The sequence below is a fragment of the Jaculus jaculus genome, chromosome 10 (assembly GCF_020740685.1).
Source record: "Jaculus jaculus isolate mJacJac1 chromosome 10, mJacJac1.mat.Y.cur, whole genome shotgun sequence".
Taxonomy (NCBI): domain Eukaryota; kingdom Metazoa; phylum Chordata; class Mammalia; order Rodentia; family Dipodidae; genus Jaculus; species Jaculus jaculus.
Genome location: NC_059111.1, coordinates 27,260,439 through 27,279,005, shown reverse-complemented (window position 1 = coordinate 27,279,005; position 18,567 = coordinate 27,260,439). Strand labels below are relative to the sequence as shown.

The following is an 18,567-nucleotide window of genomic DNA, read 5'->3' as shown; positions in this document are numbered from 1 at the left end:
TATCCTTTCAAAGAACCAACTCTTTGTTTCATTAATTCTTTGGATTGTTCTTTTTGTTTCTATTTCATTAATTTCTGCCCTAATCTTTATTATTTCTTCCCGTCTACTACTTTTTGGTTTGCCTTGTTCTTCTTTTTCCAAGGCTTTAAGGCGAAGCATTAGGTCGTTTACTTGCGACCTTTCTAATTTCTTAATATAGGCACTTAAGGCTATAAATTTACCTCTTAGAACTGCCTTCATTGTGTCCCAGAGATTTTGGTATGTTGTGTTCTCATTATCATTTGACTCTATAAATTTTTTGATTTCCTTTTTGATTTCTTCATTGACCCACTCATCATTTAGTAGTGTATTGTTTAGTTTCCATGATTTTGTGTATGCTCTATAGCCTTTCTTGCTACTGATTTGTAGTTTAATTCCATTGTGGTCAGATAGAATGCAAGGAATTATTTCAATTTTCCTGAATTTGTTAAGATTTGCTTTGTGTCCTAATATATGGTCTATTTTAGAGAATGTTCCATGTGCTGCTGAAAAGAATGTATATTCTGCAGCCTTTGGATGAAATGTCCTGTATATATCTGTTAGGTCCATTCCTTCTATGACCTCATTTAGTCCAGATGCCTCTCTGTTTATTCTTTCCCTGGATGACCTGTCAATTGATGAGAGTGGGGTGTTAAAGTCACCCACCACCACCGTGTTTGGTGTTATCTGTGACCTTAGTTCTAATAGTGTTTGTTTGACGAATTTGGGAGCCCCTATGTTAGGTGCATATATGTTTAGGATTGTAATGTCCTCCTGTTGTAGTGTGCCCTTAATCAATATAAAGTGACCTTCCTTATCTTTTTTGACTAACTTCGGACTAAAGTCCACCCTGTCTGATATTAGGATAGCAACCCCTGCTTGTTTTCTAGGCCCATTTGCTTGAAACACCGTCTTCCAACCTTTCACCCTAAGATAATGTCTATCCTTTGTAGAAAGGTGAGTTTCTTGAAGACAACAAATTGTAGGATCCTGCTTTTTAACCCAGTCTGCAAATCTATGTCTTTTCGTTGGGGCATTGAGACCGTTGATATTAAGAGATATTATTGAAAGGTGTGTATTTATGTTTGCCATTTGTGTGTGTGTGTGTGTGTGTTACTTGTTCTACCTGTGCTCTCTTCTGTTAACTGGTATTTGAGTATGGCTGGTTTTTTCTAGGTTCCTTATATGTGTGCTTTTCCTTTTGTTCAGCATGGAGGATTCTATCAAGTATTTTCTGTAGAGCTGGTTTTGTCTTCAGATATTCCTTTAACCTGCTTTTGTCATGGAATGTCTTTATTTCTCCATCTATTTGGATGGATAACTTTGCAGGATAAAGTAACCTTGGTTGACAGTTGTTATCTTTCAGAACTTGGAATATATCACTCCAGGCCCTTCTGGCTTTAAAAGTTTGTGTTGAATAATCTGCTGTAATCCTGATGGGCTTGCTTTTGTAGGTAACTTGATTTTTCTCTCTAACTGCTTTCAATATTTTTTCTTTGGTTTGTGTGTTTGCAAGTTTGAGTATAATGTGGCGAGGAGAGTTTCTTTCTGGGTTTTGTCTGGCTGGGGTTCTAAAGGCTTCCTGTATCTGTATTGGCACCTCTTTCCCAATTTGGGGAAAATTTTCCTCTATGATTTTGTTGAAGATGCCTACTATGCCTCTGGAGTGGAATTCTTCTCCTTCTACTATGCCCTGAATTCTTATATTGGATCTTTTCATAGTGTCCCGAATATCTTGAAATTCCCACTCATACTTTTCTATAAGTTTGTCTTTCTCTTTGTTGGACTGCATTAGGTCTGCCACCTGATCTTCTAGCTTAGATATTCTGTCCTCTCCCTCATCCATCCTACTGGTGAGATTTTCTACAGAGTTTTTTATTTCATTAACTGTGTTCTTCATTGCTAGTAATTCTGACTGGTTTTTCTTTATTATTTCTATTTCTCTATTTATGTCTTGTATTGCCTTCTTTATTTCATTAAATTGGTGTCCTGCCTCTTCTTTGATTCCTTTGAATTCCTCTTTGATTTCCTCTTTGATTTCTTCTTTGATTGTTTTCATGTGTTCTTTGACCTCTTTGAACATATTTATAATTATTCTTTTGAACTCTTTCTCAGGCATTTCCTCTAACTCTTTCTCACTGGAGGACATTTCTGATGCATTAATACTTTTAGGTGGATTTATATCGTCTTGCTTTTTAGTGTTTCTTGTGTTATAATGTATATATTTTTGCATCTTGGATTAAGTTAATGCTTGGATTTTCTAGCTAGCTGTGTATTCTTAGCTGTATCAATTGATTTGATGTAATATATTTTCAGGGTAGGACCTTAAGGTATTAGGAGTGGCTCTTAAGACTCTCAGAGTATCTACAAAGATGTTCTTAGGGGTTGAGTTTCCCTGCTATAGGAGTATTCAAGCAGGCTGAGTGGAATAATATACTGGTAGATTCTAAAATTTAACTAAACACTGTACCCATTCCATCAAAAACAGCCCCGAGTATGTATGCAAGAGTAGTTATTATAATGACCAGATCCTCTATCAACAAAGAGGTTTAGATTTCTGGTCTGTTGAGGTATCCAAGTCAGCTTGTGACCAAGTGAGTCCCTTCCCTGGTGCAATCCCAGTTACCTTGGGTGATTGTGGTCTCAGTCAAGTTGCTGCCTGGGTCGTCGGGCTGCTGTTCTGATTTCTGGAGCTGGGCACTTGCTTTTCCTACGGGGCAAACTGAGCCGCTGCTGCCGCCTCTGCAGCTGTTGTAGCTGCCACCCCCGGAGCCCCCACCGCTGCTGAAGCTGCCGTTGCCGTGTCCACTGCTGCTGCTCACCCCGAAGCCGCTGCTGCGGGATCTGCCACCGCTGCCGCTCCTGGGTCCGCTGCTGCTGGGGCCACTGGTACTGGTGCTGGAGCCGCTGAAGTTGCTGCTGAATTCTGCTCCTGCTTGGGTCCCGTCGTCAGCCCAAGTTGGCGTGGCCGGGTCCCGGGCCGCTGCTGTGTTCGCTGGAGCTGGGTTCAGGCGGCGGGGGAGGGGAGGGAGCCGCGGCTGCTCTGGTTGTATCGCTTCTCCACGTGTGCTTTTACCTCGCGGTCTGCTCCCCCCTCCGTTGCTCGCTGCCGCTCTCCCCTCACGTTTCCCGAGTTGTGGAGAGCGCGGTGTGAGGGGAAAATCCCGCACCTGGCTTGTCCTGCGGCTCGAGCTGAGAGTCCGGCGGTTTTCTGCCGCTCCGCGGCTGCGGCGGGTAGCCGAGCCGCCCCGGAGCCGCTGTTCCCACCTGTGCAGGCTCTGGATGCTCTATAACTCTTCCACTTCTCCGCTGCCGCCTCAATTTCCTATACACCTCACTTTTTAGTAAAAGTGTGTATTTTGCTGAGTTTTTTTTTTTGGTCTTTCCCCCCCCAGGCTGCTTTGGCGTGGTACCTACGCCGCCATCTTAACCGGAAGTCCCAGCCCAGTTTTTTTTTTAAGTAGGTTTCCATATGACTTATTTATATCCTCTTAGATTTTTAAAAAAAATGTTATGTATTTATTTATTTATTTGAAAGCGACAGACAGAGAAAGAGGAAGAGAGAGAGAGAGAGAGAGACAGAGAGAGAGAGAATGGGTGTGCCAGGGTCTCCAGATGCTGCAAATGAGCTCCAGATATGTGCGCCCCCTTGTGCATCTGGCTAATGTGTGAGCTGGGGAATCGAGCCTGAAACTGGGGTCCTTAGACTTCACAGGAAAGTGCTTAACTACTAAGCCATCTCTCCAGCCAAGAGTTGGTTCTTTGAAAGGATAAACAAGATTGTAAACCCTTAGCACATCTGACCAAAAGGAAGAGAGAAGAGACACAAATTAATAAAATTAGATGAAAAAGGCAGCATAACAACAAATACCAGAGAAATTCAAAAAATTATAGGGACATACTATAAAAACATACTCCACTAAGTATGAAAATCGGAAAGAAATGGATTATTTCCTTTATTTATATGACTTACCTAAATTAAACCAAAATGAGATTAATCACTTAACTAGACCTATAACAAGTATGGAGATCTAAGCAATTATCAAAAATCTCCCAACTCAAAAAAGTCCAGGCCCAGATGGATTCAGTGATGAATTTTACCAGACCTTCAGGGAAGAATTAACACCATTGCTTCTTAAGCTTTTCCATAATATAGAAAAAGAAGGAATCTTACAAAACTCCTTCTACGAAGCCAGCATCACCCTGATACCAAAACCAGGCAAAGATAGAACAAAAAAAGAAAATTACAAACCAATCTCCCTCATGAACATAGATGCAAAAATTCTCAACAAAATATTGGCAAACAGAACACAAGAATATATCAGAAAGATCATTCATCCTGACTAAGTAGACTTTTTCCCAGAGATGCAGGGATGGTTCAACATATGCAAATCGATAAATGTAATACATTATATAAATGGGCTGAAGAACAAAAATCACATGATCATATCATTAGATGCAGAAAAAGCATTTGACAAAATCCAACATCCCCTCATGATAAAAGTCCTACAGAGACTGGGAATAGAAGGAATATATCTCAGTATAATAAAGGCTATTTATGACAAGCCTACAGCCAACATATTACTAGATGGGGAAAAACTGGAAGCTTTTCCACTAAAATCAGGAACAAGACAAGTGTATCCACTGTCCCCACTTTTATTTAACATAGTAATGGAAGTTTTAGCCATAGCAATAAGGCAAGAGATGCACATAAAATGGATACAGATTGGAAAGGAAGAGATCAAGTTATCATTATTTGCAGATGACATGATTCTATACATAAAGAACTCTGAACACTCTATCAGTAAACTGTTAGAGGTGATGGACCCCTATAGCCATGTAGCAGGATACAAAATAAACACACATAAGTCAGTACCCTTCCTATATACTACCAACAAACACATAGAGGATGAAATTAGAGAACCATTCCCATTGACACTTTCATCAAAAAGAATAAAGTACCTTGGAATATACCCAACCAAGGAAGTGAAGGATCTCTGCAATGAAAACTTTAAAACACTCAAGTGAGAAATTGTAGAAGGTAGTAGGTAATGGAAAGGCATCCCTTGTTCTTGGATTGGAAAAATCAGTGTTGTGAAAATGGTAGTCTTACCAAAAGCAATCTACACATTCAGTGCAATCCCTATCAAAATTCCAATGACATTCTTCACGGAAATAGAAAATACAATCCCAAAATTCTTTTGGAATCACAAAAAACCTTGAATATCTAAAATAATTTTGAGCAGCAAAAATAAAGCTGGAGGTATCAATATACCTGATTTCAACCCATACTACAGATCCATAGTAAGAAAAACACCATGGTACTGGCACAAAAAGAGACATGTAGATGAATGGAACAGTATAGAGGACTCAGATGTATGTCCGGATAGCTATGGCCACCTGATACTCAATAAAAATGCCAAAATTACTCATTGGGGAAAAGACAGCCTCTTCAGTAAATGGTGCTGGGAAAACTCTATGTATCCAGAGAAGGATAATAATAGATCCTTATCTTTCTCCATGCACAGTGATTAAGTCTAAGTGGATCAAAGACATTAATACCAGACCAGAAACTCTGAAACTGTTAGTGGAAAAAGCAGGGGAAACCCTTCAACATATTGGTCTTGGCAAACTTTCTGGATATAACCCCATTTGCTCAGGCAATAAAACCACAGATCAACCACTGTGACCTCATGAAGTTACAAATATTTTGTATGGCAATATGAATAGAGCAAAGAGGCAACTACAGAATGGGAGAGAATCATTGCCAGCTATATGTCTGATAGTGGATTAATATCTAGAAGAAAGAACTAAAAAAATTAAAGCATATGAATTCAAACAGCCCAACTAAAAGATGGGCTATGGAACTAAATAGAGAGTTCTCAAAAGAAGAAACACAGATGGCATGTAAGCATCTGAAAAAATGTTCTACATCCCTAGTCATCAGGGAAATGCAGATGAAAACTACGTTGAGATTCTGCTCATTCCTGTCAGATTGGCTTCCTTCATGAAAACAAATGACAATAAATGCTGGCAAGGATGTGGAAGAAGAGGAACCCTTCTACACTGTTGGTGGGAATACAGTCTGGTCCAGCCATTGTGGAAATCAATGTGGAGGTTTCTAAGACAGCTAAAAATAGATTACCATATGACCCATCTATAGGACTCTTAGGCATATATCCTAAGAACTCATCTCACTTCCTTAGAGATACTTGCTTGTATCTTAACTTAAATCATGTTTATTGCTGTTTTATTCACAATAGCTAGGAAATGGAAACAGCCTCAGTGTTCCTCAACTGATGAGTGGATAATGAAGATGTGGCACATTTACACAATGGAGTTCTACTCAGTGTAAAGAAAAATGAAGTTATGAAATTTGCAGGAAAATGGATGGATCTGGAAAGCATTACTAAGTGAGGTAACCCAGACCAAGAAAGCCAAATATCACATGTCCTCTCTTATATGTGGTTCCTAGCTATAAATGACTAGACTTATGTGTGAGTAGGAAGAAAACTCAGTAGCATAGGCCAATAAGCTAGGAAGGAGATATAAAGGGAATAGAAAAGGGGGGTGGGGACTTAATAGGATGGTATTGTATATATTTAAGTTGAAGAAAAGATTAATGGGGGTGAAAAGTCCTAAGTAAGGTTAGCGGAAGAGATTAAGTAAAGGAAAGTTGGAGGGAGGGCTAATTAAAATATAAGAGGATATAAATAACTCATATGGAAACCTACTTTTGTGGACAATGGAACATACTCAGGAGCCATAGATTGTTACTAGAAAATTTTTTAGTGCCAGGGATGGGATACCTTCCAGTGAGTTATTGACTAGGGAGGTCCCTGATGCCCCCAAAACATTACAGGCCATTGCTAAGGCCCTTGGTTTCCCACCAGTAATAGATGGTAAGACCCTATTGCTAAAGACTCCACATACTTGGGCTGCAAGGTCACTGAGAAATCCTACTGGAACTGAGCTGATAACCTCCTCCATGTAGACCAGCTGACAGAAGGCTGGAAGAAGACATTCTGCATGCAGTTCAATGGGAGAAAGAGAAATCACCAGTGAAGATACCCAACAGTGGATGCTGCAAACCTTATGTTTGGCCAGCTAGGCCAAATGAGCCAATGGATGCAATAGTGGCACATCTGTTATGGTGGAAACCAACCGCCCTATAATTTGACTGTAGGCCTGCTCCATAGGAGGGAATACATCCCTGATACTTAAAACCTACAACAGGGGCAGTCATAAGCCCTAGGGGTGTAATATCTGCTGCTGTCTGGCCAAGTGTATATACTGTGCTCACTAAATTTCCCAGTAAGCAGTTCTCCCGATGTTCATACCCATATATTAAGGCTACTCTTACTTTTGGTTAGAGAACCTTCTATTTTCAGATGACAGTGACCTTGGGATGATTCAAAAGGCACCATGGTACTGGGAAGAAGTGAAAGAAGAGTGCTCAGCACTGAAATATCTCAACACTTCCATGGCTCCGGGGCCATTGAGGAACAGGTGACAGAAAGAATGTAAGAGCCAAAGCAAGGACAGGACTCCTTTAAATGTCCTCCTCCAGACACAATATGGCCTGGATATCCCTGACCTCACAGTGCCTGACACTACCTACACAAGACCATCACAAGGAGGAAAAGATCATGACATCAAAATAAAAGAGAGATTGATTGACAGGGGAAGGGGATATGATGGAGCAAGGAGTTTCAAAGGGGGGGGGGGACAATGGCATTACAGAGGGAATTACCATGGGATATTGTTTACAATTGTGGATGTTGTCAATAAAAATAAAATTAAAAAAAAAAAAGAATCACCAACGTAGTGCTGTAAGTCCTTAGGATATATGCCTAGGAGTGGTATAGCTGTTTTTTAGGAACCCCCACAATGATTTCCATGATGCCTCTACCAAATTGCATTCCCACCAACAGTGTAGAAGGGTTCCTCTTTTTCTACATCTTTGAGTACATTTATGGTCATTTATTTTGTTGATGATAGCCATTCTGACAGGAGTGAGATGGAATCTCAAAGTAGTTTTAATTTGCATTTCCCTGATGGCACCTACAGGTGCATTGCGGGGCACCTCTGGGAAACAGGGAAGGTGCATGTGCTATTGACAGATGCAATGTTGGGGCCTCCAGGAGATAGGGAAGATGTGGGTCATCAGCTGCCACAGTGGGGTGGGCTCCTCCAGGAGGCAGGGAAGGCAAACATGCCATGGGCAGCAGAGCCTGCAGGTAGCACAGTTGAGAACCTGGTCAGGGAATCTGGGGCGTGGAAGTTGAGATGAGTGGTTGGTGGGACCTGAAGATCTATTGGGCTACCTGAGAGGGTGGGAATTTACAGTTTCCCAACTGTGTCTACCCATTGGAGGTCTGCTAAGACCTACTCGACCTGGAGCCCAGAGATCTTGCGGATATTATCCTGGGAGCTGAAGCTTGGTTATGAGGCTGCCATCTTGCCTGGAAGTCCTTCTCATTTCCTTTTTGCTTATTTATTTTTCTTTTTTTGATGTAGGGTCTCACTCTAGCCTGGACTGACCTGGAGTTTACTGGGTAGTCTCAGGGTGCCCTTGAACTCATGACTATCCTCCTCCCTCTGCCTCCTGAGTGCTGGGATTAACAATGTGAACCACCACTCCAGGCTCTAATTTCTTTATTATTATTATTATTATTATTTTTTGGTTTTTCGAGGTAGGGTCTCACTCTAGTCCAGGCTGACCTGGATTTCACTATGGAGTCTCAGGGTGCCCTTGAACTCATGGCGATCCTCCTACCTCTGCCTCCCGAGTGCTGGGATTAAAGGCGTGCGCCACCACGCCCAGCTCTAATTTCTTAATATAGGCACTTCTTAGTTCTGCCTTCATTGTGTCCCAACACCTTTGGTATGTTGTGTTCTCATTATCATTTCATTCTATGAATTTTTAAAATTTTCTTCTTGATCTCTTTATTGACCCATTCATCATTTAGTAGTGTACTGTTTAGTTTCCATGATTTTGCATATGCTGTATAGAATTTCTTGCTGTTGAGCTGTAGTTTAATCCCATTGTGGTCAGATAGAGTTCTAGGAATTATTGCAGTTTTCTTGTATTTGTTAAGATTTGCTTTGTGTCATAATACATTGCCTATTTTAGAGAATGATCCACGTGCTGCTGAAAATGTGTTTTCTGCACTATTTGGATGGAATGTTCTGTAGATATCTCTCAGGTCCATTTGGTGCCTCAGCTCATTTTATCCAGATTCTTCTTCCTTTATTTTTTGCTGGGAAGACTTATCAACTGATGAGAGTGGAGTATTAAAGTCACCCACTCCAGTTGTGTTTGGTGTACTCTATGATCTTAAGTCTAATAATGTTTGATGAACTTGAGAGCCCCCATGTTTGGTGCATAAATGTTTAGAATTTTAATGTCTTCCTACTGGATTGTTCCTTTAATCCATATAAAGTGATCTTCTTTATCTTTCTTAACTAATGTGGTTTGAAGTCTATCCTGTCAGATATTAGGATAGTAACACCTGCTTGTTTCCTAGGCCCATTTACTTGAAATACTGTTTTCCATTCTTTCACCATAAGATAGTGTCCATCTTTTATGGAAAGGTGAGTTGCTTGGAGGCAACATATAACAGGATCCTGCCTTTTAACCCTGTATACAAACCTGTATCTTTTGGTTGGGGTATTGAGGCTTTTGATATTGAGAGTTACTATTGAAAGGTGTGCATTTATTCTTGCCATTCTTATTGTTTTATATTTCTTTCTGTTTTTCCTTTACTCTCTTGTATTAATTATTTAAGTATGTTTGTTTTTCCTGTTGCCTTATGTGTGTACCTTTCTTTTCAGCATGAAGGATCCCATCAAGTATTTTCTGTGGAGCTGTAGTGGTCACATATTCCTTTAGCCTATTTTTGTTGTAGAATGTCCTTATTTCTCTATCAATTTGGATTAATAGCTTTGCTAGATAAAGTAAAGTAATCTTTGTTGGCAGTTGTTATTGTTAAGAATTAGGAATACATCATTCCAGGCCTTTCTGGCTTTTAAAGCTTGTGTTGAGTAATCTACTGTTATCCTGATGGGCTTGCCTTTATATGTGACTTAATTTTTCTAACTGCTTTCAATACAGTTTTTTTTTTTTGTTTTTTTTTTTTTTTTTTTTTGTGGGTGTGTGTGGTTTGGTTTGTGTGTTTAGTAGTTTAATTATAATATGGTGGTGAGAGGTTTTTATTCTGATTTTGTCTGTCTGGCATTTTAAAGGCTTCATATATCTGTATTCGTATCTCTCACTATTTAGGGGAAGTTTTCTTCTATGATTTTGTTGAAAATACCTGCTATGCCTTTGGAGTGAAATTCTTCTCCTACTATGTCCTGAATTCTTATGTTTGATCTTTTCAGAGTGTCCTGAGTATCTTGAAATTCCCATTCATGCCTTCCTTTTAGTTTGTCTTTTTCTTTGTTGGGCTGTATTAGATCTGCCACTGGTCTTCTAGTTTAGTATTCTGTCCTCTCCTTGATGCATTCTACTGGTGAGTCTTTCTACAGAGTTTTCAATTTAACTTACTCTGTTTTTCATTCCTAGTATCTCTGATTGCTGTTTTTTTTTGTTATTTCTATTTCTTTTCTTTAATTTTTAGAAAGAGAGAGAGAAAGTGGGAGAGTGAGAGAATTGGCACCTTAGGGCCTCAGCCATTGAATTTGAACACCAGATGCTTGCGCCACCTAGTGGGCATGTGTAAGCTTGTGCTTCCCTCATCTTTATGAGTCTGGCTTATGTGGGATCTGGAGAGTTGAACATGGATCCTCAGGCTTTGCAGGCAAGTGCCTTAAACGCTAAGCTGTCTGTCCAGCTATATTTCTATTTTGTTACTCATGTCTTGTATTGATCTCCTTATTTCATTAAGCTGGTTTCTTGTGTTCTCTTGGGATTCCTTCAGGAGTTTGTTTTCTTCTTTGATTCCTTTGAACATTGATATAATCATTTATTTGAATTCTTTGTCAGGCATTTCATCTAAATCAATCTCACTGGAGGTCGTTTCTGATGGATTTATATTTTTTGGTGAAATTTTCTTTTCTTTTTTTTTTGGTTTTTTGAGGTAGGGTCTCACTCTAGCCCAGGCTGACCTGGAATTCACTATGTAGTCTCAGGGTGGCCTCGAACTCACGGTGATCCTCCTACCTCTGCCTCCCAAGTGCTGGGATTAAAGGCGTGCGCCACCACGCCCAGCTTTATTTTCTTGATTTTTTTTTTGTTTCTTGTATTTTAATGTAAAGATTTTTGTATCTTGAATGATTTTATAATTGCAGTATTCTTAGACATATAATTCTGACTTTTTGTATCTTTACGGTAGGAGTTTAAGGTGCCAGGTGTGGCCGCTATATTACTCCCAGAATAATGGCAGAAGTAACCCTAGGTGCTGAGTTTGCCTGCTATACAAGTATTGTAGTAGGCTTGGTGGAGCAAATTACTGGTGATTTCTAAAATTCAACTAATCAATATACACATTTAATAAAAACCAACAGTATTTATGCAATAGTGAGGATTAAAGTAAGCAGATAATCTAATAAAGTCATTGTTCCTAAGGGTGTGTGTTACCCTACATCTTTAATCCTGTCAGCTGGGAGGGTGAGATCTCTGGTCTGAAATGGGTTCCAGGTCAGCCTGTGGCGGAGTCAGATCCTATCCCCAGTAATAACAGAAGAAAAAGATAAAGGGCCTATCCATCAAGAAACGTCAAAGACAATAGTAGTCAATGCCAAAATACAGCTTATTTGAGAGTGGTAAAGTGTACCAAGGATACTTCAATCAAATCTAACTCATAACCTGCTCTAACATGACAGGTGAGATTTGCACTTCCAGTGCAGGCCTATGTACCTGGCTTTATGTAAATAGACCCTGTGAATTCTCCATTCACAGGATCCTGGAGGAGAGACCTGAAATGAAGACACAGGGGCCTGAAGTCTTATGCCTCTGACCCTTTATTGCAGAGAGCCTGCCATGTTTATATCCAAGGCAATTATGCAACATATCTTGAAAAACAAAGTTGTTTTTACAGGCTCAAACTCCAAGGAAACTAGTCATGCTACTCAGGGACAAACACTGAACTGAGAACAAATGTTATCTTAGAGAAATCAGGAAACAGGATAGCACAGACACATGTTCACCATGACTCAAGAGATTGACTGTTGTGTTCTGAATCCTGCATTCCAGAAACAAATGTTAAGGAGAGCCTTCCTTGTCCTTATGGTCATTAACTCCTTTGGTCTGGTCCCCCTCTTTTATTTTTGTAATGATAAAGTTGCTAACATGACAGTTAAAGAATTATGATGTGTTTGATATATTTTTCTTTGCATTTTAAGGTATCCTAAGATAAGCACAAAACAAACATCAGTTAATATTAAGCCATAAGAAGCAGATACATAGTTAAGTGTGTTCTACAATGTGGTGGGATTAATAGAGTTCAGGCCTTGAAGAATTCCTTCCAGTAAGTTTTGTCCAGTAACAATAGATAAATTGTCTTTAAATGATTTCTCTATTTCCTTTTGTAGTTCTTGAATATTTCAAGTATCATTTCTGATAAGTCTTTTAAATGTGCTTTTATAGCAGGCCATTGGTGTCAAGTCTCATTATGTTTTAATGGTGTGATACAAAATTATGTAAAGTTCCAGTCACATTTCTGGGTTAACCAATGTTGCAATTCCGTTACTTGTTCTCCCAACCATCCAACTGCATTTTGCACATCTTGTAGTTTTGATTCTAAGGAAGTATCAGTTACAGCCTGATGTATCCATAATGTATGTGAGTCGTCATGCCATTTTGCAATAAAGTCATGATTCTGGATGGCTGTATGCAAAGCTACTACTGAAGTAGTAGTGATTATGGTTATGGCTATTAGTCTAATGATAACTAACACAATCCATCCTATAAAACACTTTGTCCGTCTTAAGGTCTTATCTCTGAATTCAAAAAGCAAATTTGATGTAGCTGATTCCTGCTAAGTTTGTCCTAATTGAACATGTAACCATAGTTTTAATCATTGTTTTAAAATTAAAACACTCTGAGTAGTTTTGTTGAAATGGATAGAATGAGTGAGACAGGTACAAAGTTTACATCCAATTCAATCATTACTTTGTAAAGTTTCATTAAATGAGATGGTACCTATTGCTAAGACATAGGGGAAAGCTACACATGTTTTTATATATCCTGTACTATTTTTGGTAAAAGTATAATTTTGAGGTTTAAAGTATGTGCTCCTCCTGTGTATAACACAAAACTAAATAAGGCTGAAGGTATTTTCCAAATATGCCAGTGCTCAGGCCCTAGTTTATGATTAAGTATGGTACAAGGGCAAGGAGGTGACAGTCCTCCATTAAACCATGTGAGCAAAGGTTGTCGTTCATTCTACAACCCTCACCTAGAGATATTAAAACAGACAGTACTGTGGTCACAATAGTCATAATGTTCTTCCTCTCTACAATTTGTTACAGAATAACCATGGGTTCTCCAACCCACAAAAGTACAGTCCTCTAGTTAATTTTCCCACTCATCCCCTGCAAGTACTCCAGTGAGTTGGTAAGAATCCATGTTTCTTCCAAGAGACAGCAGCATAGCAGGATTCCGGAGGTTTTCCTAGAAAACTAGTAACATTAGCAATGAAATGAGAATAATTTTGTTCTGCACTAAATAAAAAGGTATTGGTTCCAAATATTCCCATATGAAATCCTATATGAGTCTGTGCATGATAGCCCCTATAATTGTGACCGTAGTTTTAGGCATTGCTTATGTCCATCTCCAATACAAATAGGCAAAGTTTCATATCCCAGGGATATATTTAGATTTTTCCCTTCCTTGTTGGGGAAATCTGGCCCTTCTGTGCTACAAGGACTAGTAAAATGAATAGAATCATTGGTATACACATTAGGAGCTGTCATTGTCCAATCTACCAATTGTAGCAAAGGAGGATGCAGAACATATGTCCAATAGGTATACTTAGCACTTAGCATAGTGACACATGACAAAACAGCAACCATAGCCAACAACAAATTTTCAGGTGATCTGTTCATGCCTGTATTTGCAATAGTGGCCTCAGCTTTGCAAGAAAGAGCCTAAATTTGACCCCAAGTTGGCATCACATTTTTATTTTGATTAGGGCGATATTGCCTTCTCTTGGGCAAAGTGAGGGCAGCCATCCTCTCTGTTAACTTTTCTTATTGGTCATGAAAGGTTTTAGTATGGCCTGAATTCCTTCAGGCCCTTCTACTTTAAGATATTGAGTGTTAGCATACATATTTTGGGCTTTACTGTGTCTAGTGCCTGTCAATACAAGAGGGGCCAATTCCTTTGGCCATTGAGAGGGCCACTTCTGTAGTTGTATTATAGATAGATAGATCAGCTCCTGTATCTAAAAGACCTGTAAAACTCTTTTCATTAAGTTGCAAATCGATTATGGGATTTTCTCCTTCTTTTATAAGAGTAGTGTAAGCAATAATAGGATCAGTACTTCCAAAACCTCCAGTATGGAGTCTGTCTATGTGTGGAGGCTTAATATATGGTAATAGTAGGAACGGAGCTATGCAATCTCCCTTCTTAAAATGCCATGGTACTTGAACAGATATCAAGACTAATTTTTCCTGAATATTCTCATCTATAACCCCATTATGGACAGTGATACCTTTCAATGACAAACTACTTCTTCCTAGTATCAGACCTACTGAATTGGCAGGGATAGGGCCATAATATCCTAATTTTATCTTTTTAAAATATTTTATTTTTATTTATTTATTTGAGAGAGAGAGAAAGAGAAAATGGGCACCAGGGCCTCCAGCCACTGCAGAAAAACTCCAGATGCGTGAGCCCCCTTGTGCATCTGTCTAATGTGGGTCCTGGGGAATCGAACCTGGGTCCTTTGGCTTTGTGCACACACCTTAACTGCTATACCGCATAATTTTATCTTATGAGGGTTTTGAGCCGGGTGTAATTTATAATGATCAGGACTAGGAAGACAGCACTGCCTGATGTGGCAACACATAACTCTATGACATTTGCCCTCTTTGTTTCACAGGGCTACAGGGGATCCCCACACAAAGTTTCCCTGATCCTTGCATGAAGCTTGATTTGGGGATGGCTTAGAATCGTTAGCATTTCTTAAAGGATTTTCTTGTTCATCAAATTTTGAACAGCATTCATTTAACCAATGTCCCTTTTTACATCTAGGACTTATGCCATGTGGAAATTTATTAATATTAGGCAGAGGTGTTTTTTTATTGGAAATTCTTTTTCCCGGTAATGGTAATCAGCATTGCTTTTTAAAATGTCCTGTTTATTCACAATTAGAACATCTCAGAGAACTCTGGTTTTGAATTGAATTGCATATGTTTCAGCTGCTGCTACCTTAGCTTTATGTCCTATAGTTCCCACATTCCTACATGCTTTTAACTATTCCATCACATTTCCCTCTTCCTTAATGGGTCTTACGAGAGCTTGACAATCCGAATTAGCATTCTTATATGCTAATTATCATAATAACAGTGTTTGTAATTCACTCTCTTTAACTTGTTTTTCAATTTCAACCTTCAAGTGACTTATGAAATCAGCCTAAGGTTCTGTAGGTCCCTGCACTACTTTTGTGAATGATCCTTGAAACTCAGTTCTTGATTTAGTCTTTTCCCATGCAGTGAGAGCCACATCTCTAACATGCCTTATTGCTGGAAGAGTAGTATTAGCAACTTGACAAGCAGTATTAACCCACTGTCCAGAACCTGTGAGCATCTCAAAGGATAGCCCAGCAGGATTTCCATTCTGAGTCTGTTGTCTCATCTTTTCTCGAGCCTCATCACAGAGCCACATCTGCCATTGTAGAAATTGTGATTTACTTAACACCGTTCTAGCCATAGCAAAATAATCATCAGGAATCCAAATGGATTCTTGGCACCAGGCTCATAAAAATTCCATGCAATAAATTGAAGTAGGCTGTGTCGAAGCTAGAACCAGTCCAATTATTCAATCCATTTTGATTTTGATAATTGAAAGTAATTGGGAAAGCTCATCATCGCAGAGCCAGAGCAGCAGCATTTAATTGCAGCCTCTGCAATTCCCTTACTTTTGCTTTTGCTCTTTGGATTTTTCAGGGAGTTTCCATCTCATTATCTGAAATATACAAATGAGATGACCTCCATATTTCTTCCACAAGCTTGATGCTCAGAGTTGTTTTAACTCTTTTGTCAGGCGGGCCTGACAGCAACACCTCTCCAGTGGGTAAGGTAAAAGGGTTGTCTTTACTTCTGCATGGGTTTCTTCATCTGACTCATACTCATGAGTGATCTCTGCTTCCTTTTCAAGATCTACATTTTCCCCATTGATACTGAGAATTACAACATAAATAAGTGCCCATGTCATCCTTGTCTATGAGCCTTAAGAATATTTTGTTTCACTCTTTCCCATACACCCAAGTCTAATGTACCTTCATTAGGAAACCAGGGACTGTGTTCAATTATTACTTCCCAGCATTTGTTAAACTGTGCTTTTGATATTGTAGCTCCCTGCTATTTAAGGCAATGGTGAACAATTTCTAGAAAAGGATTTTTACTTACCTTCTGTCCCATGATTGTCTACTCACCTCTTTCTGTAGAGATCTCTCCCCTGCTCAGTCAACCTCTTTCAGGGTCCCGGTTCAGGCGCCAGCTGTGAATTCTCCATTCACGGGATCCTGGAGGAGAGACCTGAAATGAAGACATAGGGGCCAGAAGTCTTATGCATCTGACACTTTATTGCAGAGAGCCTGCCATGTTTATATCCAAGGCAATTAGGGAACACATCTTGAAAAACAAAGTTTTTTTACAGACTCAAGCTCCAAGGAAACTAGTCACACTATTCAAGGACAAACACTAAAGTGAGAACAAATGTTATCTTAGAGAAAGTGGGAAACAGGGCAGCATGAACACACGTACATCATGACCCAAGAGACTGGCTGTTGTGTTCTGAACCCTTTGTTCCAGGAACATAAGTGTCAAGGAGAGCCTTCCTCATCCTTGTGTTCATTAACTCCTTTGGTTCTGTGTGCATGTTTTGACAAGGCCCTGTTAAATCTTTCAGGATGCCTGCTAATCTCACCTGTGCTGAGTGTCTACCTCAGTCCTTCTCTGTTGAGCTGCGGACTTGGTTAGGCAGCTTGGGTCCTTGGATCTGGTGTTCTCATTGGCTGTACTGGGTGTTATGTGGCTGGGGTGGGTGAGCTCTCTGGCGGCTCACAGCACCGGTGGTTGGGAGGAGGGAGGCTGTGCAGCATGCCTGGAGTGGCGCCAGAGCTGCTCAGCTGGTCCCGTTTGTGTGAGTGGACAACCCTTCCCCTGGCTTCTGCTTCTGGTGGTTCTGGGCCAGGCAGGTGTGTGGGCCAGAACTACTGGTGCCTAGCGGGAGCTGATTCTGGCAGATTTCCTGCTTGCTAGGCTAGATTCTCTGGGTCTCTCTTGCTTCTCTGTTGTGGTTGATAATTCCTTGTACACCTTCACTTTTCAGTAGAAGAGTGCATTTTGCTGTTTTTCTGTTTATTTTCCCCCAGGCTCCTTTGGCGTGGCTACTACACCACCATCTTAACTGGAAGTCCAGCTTTTAAAAATATTTATTTATTTAATTGAGAGGAAGGGAAAAGAAGAGGCAGAGAGAATGGGCTCACTAGGGCTTCTAGCCACTCCAAACAAACTCCAGACACATGCATCATCACCTTGTGCATTTGGTTTACATTGCTACTGGGGAATCAAGCCTTGGGTCCTTAGGCTTTTCAGGGAAGTCCTTTAACTACTAATCCATCTCTTCAGCTCTCAAGTAGTTTAGTTTTTAAACATTTATTTGTGAGGGAGGGGGCAGGTAGAGAGAGAAAGAAAAAGAAGGAAGAGAGGAGAGGAGGGGGAGGAATACGAATGAATGAATGAACGAATAAATATGAATGAGTATGGGCATGCCAGGGCCTCTTGCCATTACAAATCTAACTCCAGTTTCCTGGGTCACCTTGTGTACCTGGTGTTACATGGGTACTTGGGACTTAAACCCAGGATGGTAAGCTTTGCAAGAATGCATCTTTAACAATATTCCAACTCTTTATAGTCATAGAAGTTCCAATCAGTATTTCAGCCTCACAGAATGTTCAGTTAGGTTTGGAGTCTTTCTAGGAAGGTCATTCACCAATACAATTATCTTATTAGATCCTTCCTTTTTAATTTTACTTTATTTCATTTATTTATTTGCATATATGTACATGTACATGCCAGGACCTTTAGCTGTTGCACATGAATCCCAGACACTTGCACCACTTTTTGTGTCTGGCTTACATGGGTAGCTTGGAAATTGAACCTAGGCTGTCAGGCTTTGACGACTAAACCGTTTTCTTGGGCCCCCACCTTTTTTATTAAAAAAAATTGGGGCTGGAGAGATGGCTTAGCGGTTAAGTGCTTGTCTGTAAGCCTAAGGACCCCGGTTCAAGGCTTGACTCCCCAGGACCCACATTAGCCAGATGCACAAGGGGGCGCATGCATCTGGAGTTCCTTTGCAGTGGCTGGAGGCCCTGG

General features: G+C 40.0%; 1 protein-coding gene across 6 annotated transcripts in view; it reads left to right on the top strand.

Moving 5' to 3' along the window:
• The window catches only part of LOC101611988 (zinc finger protein 883-like), a 48,925-nt gene that overhangs the window by 18,625 nt on the left and 11,733 nt on the right, over positions 1 to 18,567 (top strand). The window contains exons 1-2 of one of the 6 annotated variants that reach the window (XM_045160283.1): positions 6,408 to 6,436; positions 7,410 to 7,541. The exons of 4 other annotated variants lie outside the window; for them this stretch is intronic. The gene's annotated coding sequence lies outside the window, so the exon portion shown is untranslated. Of the gene's footprint in view, positions 1 to 6,407; positions 6,437 to 7,391; positions 7,542 to 18,567 lie in introns of those variants that run through there. One more of the 6 variants, XM_045160282.1, reaches the window with a different exon arrangement.